Source organism: Gorilla gorilla, chromosome 8 (genome assembly GCF_029281585.2).
Source record: "Gorilla gorilla gorilla isolate KB3781 chromosome 8, NHGRI_mGorGor1-v2.1_pri, whole genome shotgun sequence".
Classification (NCBI taxonomy): Eukaryota; Metazoa; Chordata; class Mammalia; order Primates; family Hominidae; genus Gorilla; species Gorilla gorilla.
In genome coordinates, this window is record NC_073232.2 from 87,391,472 (window position 1) to 87,402,241 (window position 10,770).

General features: G+C 45.5%; 1 long non-coding RNA gene across 1 annotated transcript; it reads right to left on the reverse strand.

The window, feature by feature from the left end:
* Positions 1-267: 267 nt before the first annotated feature.
* On the reverse strand, positions 268-9,814 carry LOC129524995 (uncharacterized). The gene is made up of 3 exons (XR_008669019.2): positions 8,388-9,814; positions 5,372-5,535; positions 268-3,102 (listed from the first exon to the last, which is right to left on the reverse strand). It is a non-coding gene; the product is annotated as an uncharacterized lncRNA (long non-coding RNA).
* Between the last annotated feature and the right edge of the window lie 956 nt (positions 9,815-10,770).

Consider the following 10,770-nt stretch of genomic DNA (forward strand, 5'->3'; position numbering starts at 1 on the left):
GGTTTGTCATTTTTGGGAGTTGAATTCATTTAGGTTACTTTGCATCCTCAGGTCTCTTTGGGGTTCAGAAAAACTATTGTTTAGTTTATCCAGGTTGTTTTGGCTGTTAGGATGAGAGCAAGGATTTCTTGGAATTTTTTATATTGTAACATGAAGCAAAACTCAACATAAAATAATTCATTATCATCACCACCCAAATCTTTTATCTTTTAATTTACTTTATCTGCTATGGATACATCACAGATCCATTAAAGCATCTCATGGCAATTTTTTTGTCAATAATTTATTTATTTCTAGTTTTTTACTTTATGTATACTGTTATCATATTTGGTGAATATTCCAGATTATTTTGCTCACAAAACAATAGATTGAATACATAAATCCCCAAATGGCTTTTTGGCACACCCCTAAACAAACAAGCAAAAACACACAAAAATAAATAATTACATGTAAATCCAGTTAATTTGATCTTTGTGAATGTAAAACTGTTGTTTTGATTTTTTGATTTACTGATTTGCTTTAAATTCTACTTCTGCTATATTAATATTGCCAATTTTCTTTTCTCTTTGCTCATGTTTCTTCTTATTTTTGACTACTGCAATCCTTTTATATTTAGTATGTTTGGGCCATTTTGTGTTAGATATAACTCTTTTTGTTTTGTTTTATTTTGTTTTGTTTTTTTTAGACGGAGTCTCACTCTGTTGCCCAGGCTGGAGAGCAGTGGCATGATCTTGGCTCACTGCAACCTCCACCCCCCAGGTTCAAGGGATTCTGATTCTCCTGCCTCAGTCTCCCAAATAGCTGGGATTACAGACACATGCCACCATGCTCAGCTATTTTGTATTTTTAGTAGAGATGGGATTTCACCATGTTGGCCAGGCTGATCTTGAACTCCTGACCTCAAACAATCTGCCCACCTCAGCCTCCCAAAGTGCTGGGATTACAGGTGTGAGCTACCACACTTGGCTTGTTTTAGATATAACTCTTGTAAGCAGAAAATTGAAGTTTGCTTTTTCAGTTCAATCTGAGGCTTTGGAGAAATATAAGCCATTTATATTTATTGCTATAATTTGATGCTTAGTATGACTTTTTATTTACATACTTATCAAATATTTATTGTATACTTTTCTTAAAGCAAAAACATGAACAAAGTAAAAGTCTTTGTCTTTTGGCAAAAGTCTAGTAAATTATGAGTCCACTAATAATAGTTTTATTCAGGGAAAAGGAAAGCGTGATAATGAGAGAACTGACTCTGACAAAAACTGATTTTAAGTTCTAATCTATTATTCAATTGAATTTATATAAGAATGCAAAATATGAGTTTCTTATTTTTTATGGTTACATAAAGGATTTTTTTCTTTTTCAAGTGATATGTTGTGGTATATATGACATCTAAAGGAGTTTTCTTGAATTCTCTATCCACAGTACCATGTTTCTGGAAGAATAATTTTATCTTTGTAGCCACTTTGGAGCATTTCAATTTGATTTCAATATAATTTTTGCTTACAGATTGAGGATAATGATAAGACATGTTATAGAATACTATTTTGTAGACCAATTAACTGTTTCTACTCTAGAAGGGGATCATCTGTTTTAAGTGAACAAAAAAGAATTTCCATCCAATACTTAAAAAGTTTTTTTATTCTTTGGGGTCTGAGGAGAGAAAATTTTAAATAGACTACTTTAGCTTTTTTTTCACCTCTGGAAATAGAGGAAGTTGTCTTTTATAAACCTCTGGCTGGCTAGGTTAAACATGTAAGGCCTAGAAGAAGATGGTTTCTGCTATAGCCTTGCTTAGGGTGGGGAAAGGATTTTGAGCAGTGGATCTGTCACTGTCTGTAAGAAGGGATGAAGGAGAATACCATCTGCTTGGACTTTTTGACAGAAAGCCAAGGATAAGTAAATGTTGCAGACCTGAGGTCCTATCTTCTGATGGACTCACAGAAGCTAGTGGGGATAGTGGGCCTGGAATTCCAACCTCAGGACCCAGGACTCTGCTGCATTTTGCAGCTGGGGTGGGAGTTGGCAGAACTCAATTTCTTTGCTGAGAGCAAGTAGCAGCTCAGACAAGAAAAAGGACCTGGATTTCCTCAAGTCTGCAGCAGAGTCAGCTTTTTCTGTATTAAATTGATCCCCTTTCTCTCCATTCCCTACCTCCACATGGCCTTCAGACAGGCATGGTTGCTGACCTTCCTTACCCTCCTCAACCCCTCTACCCTGTGGACCTAGGGTCACTTGGGTATTATATTATACATAAACCTAATAGACAGCCAGCACTGGAGCCTGCACCAATTTAGAGCTCACAGTCATAGCATGACCATATGTCCCAGTTTGCCTGGGACAGTCACCATCTACACCTGTCGTTCTGGCCTCGTTATTAATAGCTCTCCTTTTCACTCTCATCGGTGTCCAGGTTTAGACAATAAATTATATGGTTACTCTAACTTTTCATCTGAGACAAGGCACATTCTTTGGTTTATACTGACACCTGTAGGCATACAAAATGGCTTGGGAGAAATGGAAAAGTGGAAGGCTCTCCCCTTCCTCAGTCTCCGGGATTGCCTCCAGACTCTACTGAGAACCCCAATTATTTGGTGTGATTCTAGAAAGGGGCAATGAAGGGGGAAGATTTCTCCTTGAGGCTGCTACACACTCTGCCACCATAAATGTCCAGGGTTCTACAAACACTTAATACTCCAGAAAGGATGTTTTGACCACTCCTGTTGGTGACAGGAGTCACCATCAGTTTCAGGTCAAACTATGAGACCCCATGGCTGCGTGAGCTTTGTAGATGTTCTCTGGATGGGAGATACAGCCATGCATGGCCCTTGGGGATCAGCAGTTGTCTGCAAAATGCAGGAAAAGCATCGTGTGGACGACATAGGACTACGAGCCAGGGGATTTTCACAGCTGGAGAGGCTTGCAAGGACGCTCGAGCTGGTCAGTTTCAAGGTTTCTGGGCCTGCATGTTGGAAATTAGGTCGCCCTTAGTCTGCCTTGACAAAGAAGACACAGGACATTGGAGGGTGATGTGAGATGCAGTACACGAGGGTCTTGCCCTCTCATCTCCCCCGGGTTCCATCACGACACCTGGACTCCAATCTGAACATCAGAAACAATACAAAGCACTTTTAAAAAATTAAATTCAGAGGTCGGGACAGCTTGGGCAGGACTAATTTGTGTGCTTGGCTGTCACAGTGATGGATTTGAGACAGATTAACCCTTGGGCTCCTGGGCCCAGCAGCCTGTGATTGGGCGGGGGCGCGCATTTTCCCTGCATGAAATTACCTTTGTGTAGGGCCCTCTGTCCCAGCAGATGCTGCTCCCTTCTGTTCCCTCACACCCCTGGGCCAACTGTTGTAAACCCCAGAAGAGTGAAAAGAAGCAATTGCCAAGATAAGAAAGCAGGCTTGCAACTGTGTTTGTCCTACTCCGAGTCATTCGGGGTAGGAAAGGGAAACACAGGATGTCTGACTTCCAGGTATTCTTGTAGGTTTTTACGGGGGGCTTTTGTTTTTATCTTTTCTTATTCTTATATTTTTTTAAGACAGCCCTGTGTGGTGAAGTCTCTAGTAAGATAGAAACCTAGGGCTTCACCAGTTCCCTCTGAAAAGGGTTTGAACTGGATTCTCTCAGACTCCCTGTGAGAAAATCCCAGCCATGCCCCCTGACCCTTGTCTTGGGGCTGTGGGGGCTGGGCTGGCTGCCTTCTGGCTGACACTCTCGGAGCAAGCAGACCATAATGACTCAATTCTCTGCTGTCTGCTATTTAAAACAACGGGTTCCTTCCTGTTTCCTACGCGCTGACTGAGGCGTCTTCTGTGTTAGAAAAAAAAAAAAAACTCAGGAATAAAGTGCCTCTTCTCACAATGAATGGGCTACACATTTCGGCCCGCAGTCACACAAAAGCTCCTAACTGTTTCATCTGTACAGATGGCTCTCATTTGGTGTTGGTGGCATGACTCTGTGAGGTAATTTCCCAAATACTTGGTCCATTTAACTGGAGGAGGGTAAAAACTTCCTCTAAGCCAAGTTAGAATCCTCCAAGAAATAGAATTGCTCTTAGCCCTGAGTGTGAAATTTTTGCAGAAGTCCCTGAATTGCAGATGTTCCCTCCAAGAGGGAAGGAGGGAGAGTGTGCAATCTCCCTGGTCTGAAGTGAGAACGGCCTATGCTCTCACTCTTTGTCCCCCTCCCCAGGGCAATCCAGTTACCCACTGGGAGTGAGCTACCCCCTAACCCCGCATGACCCTGTTCCCCGGGAGGGGCAGCCTGGGGAGTGACAGGCATGACCTCGATGGTGGGCCAGGGGCCTCCTCAGGTGAGTCTTGACCTAACTTTGGCTCTTTCTCTATTTCTCAAACTAAGTGGGAGGGATGTTCAGAGGGAAGCCAGGTTCCCTTGGTTATGCAACACTTGAGTTGCAAATTTCAGTAGCAATATAGGAGGCAAAGCAGTTCTGGCTTTCTTAGCGACACCACCCAGCTTCCGGGTCCAGAGGGACACTAAGATGATTATCTCTCTGTGTGCACAGCTCGGAGACGCTGGGGGCCCAGGCTTCCTGGGGGAGACAGACCAGCCTTAAGAATGCTCAGGAATTGCTGGGACGTTGGTTCATTCACTCATGCAGCAAATGTACTGGTCCCTGGCACCAGCTGCAGATGCAGAAGATGAGCACGTCATGGCTCCCTCCTGCAAGAGCTGTCAGTTTTTGGATGGTGGGAATGTAAGAGACACATCAGGGAAGCAGGTTTCATGGAGGAGGTGCTGTTGGGCCAGGTCCTGAAGAGAAGGGCTAGGACTATGTTAGGCTGAAAGGGAGGACGACATTCCCAACAGAGGGAATAATAGGAGGAAAAGCACAGAAGACATATACATGTGGTATGTTTAATAAATGTAACAAGCATCAGTGTCATGTCTCAAGTGCAGATGTTGGCACTCTGTCAGGGACTGCACGTGTGAATAACTAGATGGGCGTGGCCAGAGTTTGGTGTGTATGTATGTGTGTGTGTACATGTGTGTGTATGTGTGTAGCAGGAGGCCTGTGAAGGGGTATAGGACCAGAGGCTTGAAAAGACATGCTAGAATCAGACTGAGAAAAGTCTGTTAGCAAAAGGAAGCCCAAAAAGAAGCTTTAAAAAGCTCAAGATCTACAAGAGTTGGTTGGTTAGAATGAGATAATCAGGCTTGTATCTTCAAGTGCTCATCCTGGATAACATCTGGGGAAGGGGTTGGGAGGGTGCAGTGGGCAGGAGGCTAAGGACTAAGTAGGAGTAGTGGAGATGGGGACACCCCCTTCGTGCTTGGGGGTGGCATGGGGAAGGGGAGGAGGCCCCCGCTGGAGTGGCAGGAACGATATTGGAGCACTTACTGAGGTGCTGAACTTTGGAGCAGCTCATCCAGGGAAAGAAAGTGAGTTCATTGTTGTGAATTTGGGCTTCCAGAGGGACAGCAGGACCAAGCCCATATTGCAGGGCTGTCAGGCTTTGCAAACCCATGGATAGGCATGTAGAACCCCCGAGACAGGGAAACATCCTGCATGAACGAGAGGAAGGCCAGGAAGGAAGCGGAGATGGAAGAGATCAGTGCCTAGGGCCCAGCAGGAAAACAGGTGGCCAACCAGAGAGCTGGAATGGGGAGCAGAGGGATTGGGGAGCCTGGGGTCTGCAGCAGTGAGAGGTGGGCACAGAGCCAGCCTGGGGGGTGAATGGCACAGGACACTAGAGAGGCAGGACAGGCCTCACGACTATTGCCACACATTCCTTCTGCCTCTTGGCTTGGGTTTAGAGAGACAAGACTCAAGAGCTGGTGGAGGTTGGCAGTGTGGAAGGCAGAGGCTTGGAGACCAAATTGGGATGAGGAGAGAGACATGGGTTCCCTGACACCCTCACCCAAACTCAAACCCCAAGGCCAGCTCCACAGCCTATGCCTGAGCTTCAGCTCCTGAATTCAGGAGGAATTAATGTTCTCAATGCCGATATGGAGTGCCCCCAGGTACCAGCTGAGGCCGTTCTAGGGCAGCTTTGTCAGAGATGCCTACATTTTCTTGGTACCATTCCCATAAGAATGTTGGGTACTTCCTGCTGTGACCCTCTCAAAGCACAGGGCTTTCCTTTTTTCAGTAGGTTTTGACTTAAAGCCAAGGAAATCCTCGTCGAAAGGCCCTCTTGACCACTTACTGGCCACAGGACCTTGAGCAACTCAGCCTCTTGGAGTTGCTGTGAGTGAGTGAGCTAACATCCATGGCATTCCACACTGCCCCAGTCCACATGACCCCATGAGGGCAGGCATTGTCCTTGCTTTCATTCTGTCATGTGACCAATGGTTACAACAGTGTCTGACACACAGGAAATGGTTCGAAACAAATCTGTTGAACAAATGAATGAATGGAGCATCCTTTCATTCACGAAATTACCTTTGTGTGGGGCCCTCTGCCCCAGCAGATACCTACTATTCTTCTGGCACTCAGGAAAAGTGGAATAAATGTGCATTTCCTTTCTTCCTTATTTTTTTTCAGCCCCATTTGCTTCCCTTTACCCTACACCTTTCTGTCATCTTGGTCTCATTTTTACTGCCTTCCTCCTCACCCTTCCCAACTCACCTCTCATCGTCTCTCACTCTCACTTTTATAAAAAGAGGAGCAAACAGTGGCTTGGTCACACTCTCAGTATTCTCTCACAAACATTTTTTATTCTTTATATGACCAGTCTGAGACTTTTCCAAATATTTCTTTTCTGCTTCCCTTTTAATAATAGATTTCATCTTTACATCATTTATCTTCTCTTGAATTTTACTATATGCAATTCAAAGAAGCCACACAGCACCGTGAATGCTTTGCTGCTTAGATATTTCTTCCACTAGATATCGTAGTTCATTGCCTTTAAGTTCTGCCTTTGTATTAGTCTGTTCTCACACTGCTATAAAAAAATACCTGAGACTGGGTAATTTACAAAGAAAATAGGTTGAAATGGCTCACAGTTCTGCAGGCTGTACAGGAAGCATGGCTGGGGAGGCCTCAGGAAACTTAAAATCATGGCAGAAGGTGAAGGGGAAGCAAGCACCTTCTTCACATGGCAGAGCAGGAGAGAGAGTAAAGTGTGAAGTGCTATACACTTTTAAACAACCAGATCTTGTGAGATCTTGGCTTGGGTTTGTCTATCCAAACCCAAGCCAAGAGGCAGAAGGGATGTGTGGCAATAGTCGTGAGGCCTGTCCTGCCTCTCTAGTGTCCTGTGCCATTCACCCCCAGGCTGGCTCTGTGCCCACCTCTCACTGCTGCAGACCACAGTCTCCCCCATCCCGCTGCTCCCCATTCCAGCTCTCTGGTTGGCCACTTGTTTTCCTGCTGGGCCCTAGGCACTGATCTCTTCCAGAGAACAACCAGATCTTCTGATCACTATCAGAAGAACAACAAGGGAGAAATCTGCCTCCATAATCCCAATCACCTCCCACTGGGTCCCTCCTTCAACATTGGGAATTATAATTTGACATGAGATTTGCATGGGGACACAGAGCCAAACCATATCAATCCACCCCTGGCCCCTCCCAAATCTCATGTCCCTTTTACATTTCAAAACATAATAAAGCCTTTCCAATAGTCCCCCAAAGTCTTAACTTGTTCCAGCATTAACTCAAAAGTTGATGTTCAAAGTCTCATCAGAGACAAGGCAAGTCCTTTCTGCCTATGAGCCTGTTAAATTAAAAACAAGTTAGTTACTTCCAAGATACAATGGAGGAACAGGTGTTGGGTAATTGCCCCCAACCCAAAAGGAAGAAATTGGCCAAAACCAAGGGACTACAGGCCCCTTGCAAGTCCAAAACGCAGCAGGGTAGTCATTACATCTTAAAGCTCCAAAATAATCTCCTTTAACTCTGTGTCTCACATCCAGGTCACACTGATGCAAGGGGTGGGATCGCTAGGTCTTAGGCAGCTTTACCCCTGTGGCTCTGCAGGGTATGGCACTCCACACTGCCCCAGTCCACATGACCCCATGTGCTTTCACAGCTGCTTTCACAGGCTGGCATTGAGTGTCTGTGGCTTTTCCAGGCACATGGTGCAAGCTGTTGGTGGATCTACCATTCTGGGATCTGGAGGACAGTGGCCCTTTTCTTACAGCTCCACTAGGCAGTACGCCAATGGGGACTCCATGTGAGGGATCCATCCCCACATTTCCCCTCTGCACTGCCCTAGTAGAAGTTCTCCACGAGGGCACTGCTTCTGCAGCAGACTTCTGCCTGCACATCCAGGCATTTCTTTACATCCTCTGAAATGTAGGCAGAAGCTCCCAAACCCCAACTCTTGCCTCTGTGTACACACAGGCCCAACACCACATGAAAGCCACCAAGACTTGGGGCTTTTACCCTCTGAAGCAGTGGCCCAAGCTTACCTTGGATCCTTTTAGCCATGGCTGGAGCTGGAGTGGCTGGGATGCAGGGCATCATGTCTCAAGGCTGCACAGAGAAGTAGGGTCCTGGGCCTGGCCCATGAAACCATTTTTCCCTCCTAGGCCTCTGGGCCTGTGATGGGAGGGGCTGCCGCTGAGGTCTCTGAAATGCCCTGGAGGCATTTTCCCCTTTGTCTTGGCTATTAACATTCGGCTCTTCTTTACTTATGCAAATTTCTACAGCCTTGAATTCCTCCTCAGAACATAGGTTTTTCTTTACTATTGCATGTTTAGGCTGAAAATTTTTTAAACGTTTATGCTCTGATTCCCTTTTAAATATAAGTTCTAGTTTCAGGTCACTTCTTTGTTTATGCAAATAAATGTAGGCTGTTAGAGGCAGCCAGGCCATATCCTGAATACTTTGCTGCTTAGAAATTTCTTCTGCCAGATACCCTAAATCATCTCTCTCAAGTTCAAAGTTCCACAAATCTTTAGAGCAGGGGCACAATGCCTGCCAGTCTCTTTGCTAAAGTATAGCAAGAGTGACCTTTACTCCAGTTCCTAATAAGTTCCTCTGTCTGAGACCACCTCAGCCTGGATTTCACTGTTCATGTCATTTTCAGCATCTTGGTCACAATCATTCAACAAGTCTCTAGGAAGTTCCAAACTTTCCCTCATCTTCCTATCTTCCTCTGAGCCCTCCAAACTGTTCCAACCTCTGTCCATTTCCCAGTTCCAAAGTCACTTCCACATTTTCAGGTATCTTTATATCAATGCCCCACTTCTCTGGTATCAATTTTCTGTGTTAGTCTATTCTCACACTGCTATAAAGAACTACCTGAGACTGGGTAATTTATAAAGAAAAGAGGTTTAATCAACCCAGTTTCACAGGCTGTACAGGAGGCATGGCTGGGGAGACCTGGGGAAACTTAGAACCATGGCAGAGGGTGAAGAGGAAGCAAGCACCTTCTTCACATGGTGGAGCGGGAGAGAAAGAGTGAAAGGGGAAGTGCTACATACTTTTAAACAACCAGATCTCATGAGAACTCACTCACTATCATGAGAACAGCAAGGGGGAAGTCCGCCTCCATGATCTAATCACCTCCCACCAGGTCCCTCACAACCAGGTAGGTAATCTTTAAGAAGTTTTAGTCTTTCTCTGCATCTATTCTCTTGTTCTGAGCCCTCGCCAGAATAATCATTAATGCATTCAAAGCATTACAGGCTTTTTCCAGCAGTCACCTCAAAACAGTTCCAGCATCTACCCATTACCCAGTTCCAAAGCTGCTTCCACTCTGGTCTTCTCAAGGACTCATCTGGAGAGCCAGTGATTGCTGAAAGATGAGGTTTTCCTTATGCTGGGCAAGGAAAGCCCCGAACAGTGACAGGCTCTTTAGAGAGGAAATCCTCCTGGCCCTCCTGCCTCCCAGGCCCCCCGGAGTGCTGTCTGGCCTTGCAGCTCTCCAAGACTGTCCCTTCAGCTCTGGCTAGAGAACTCTCCATCCTTGGGGCCATGGGATCCCCAAAGCCACGGTTTCTCACAGCTGGGAGGAGAGAGAGAGAACGTGGCTCAGGGAGGCTGGCAGGGCTCTCTGTGTGGGACCCCACCCAGGCAGGGCAGAAGAGGAAGACAGTTCTAGAGCCTCTGCATCGAAGATTACAGGCTTCTTGCCATATCTCCTATCACTGTTCCCCTTGTTATACCTCCAGGCTGTAGTTGGCACATGAACCCATGGTCCATCAGTTGCTTTTGTTTTTGAGATCAAAATATCGTATTTATGACTAATAAAACTGAGTGGAGAATTACTAATAAAACTGGCCTTAGATCTGCAGCCCAGAGGGCATTCAGATAATCTCCATTCCCTCCTTTAATTGAACTTGTCCCCCAAAAACATCAAACCCGCCCTCTTATTCTTCAACCATAGGGTACAATTAGTTTTTACACAAGCACCCCACACAATGGGGAGACCCGAGAGAGAGTCGGGGAGTGTTTATGAGGTTTATTGAGGGGATTAGGGGACCAGAATAGAGGGGAGGAAACAATCCTGCCGGTGGAAATCCTTTCTCTACTTAAAAAAAACTCACCACACACAAAGACCACAAACAAAACCCCCTGTAAGAATTTTGTTTTGAAAGCTGTTCCCTGCCCCAGGTCAAAGAGAAGGAAAGAAGGGATCCGGGCTTTGCGGGACACGGCTCTCCCACCGTGGCGCCCACTCTCTGGTTCCCTGTCTTTTCCCTCCAGGAAGTTCAGGTGCCTCAGCCTGGGCCTCATTTGAGCTTTTAAATAATAAACAGTTGTTATCCTTGCCCTCATTCGTTACATTTTTTAAAAAGCAAAATAAGCTAAACAAAGCAGAGAAGTATGCACCTAAAAACCTTTCTT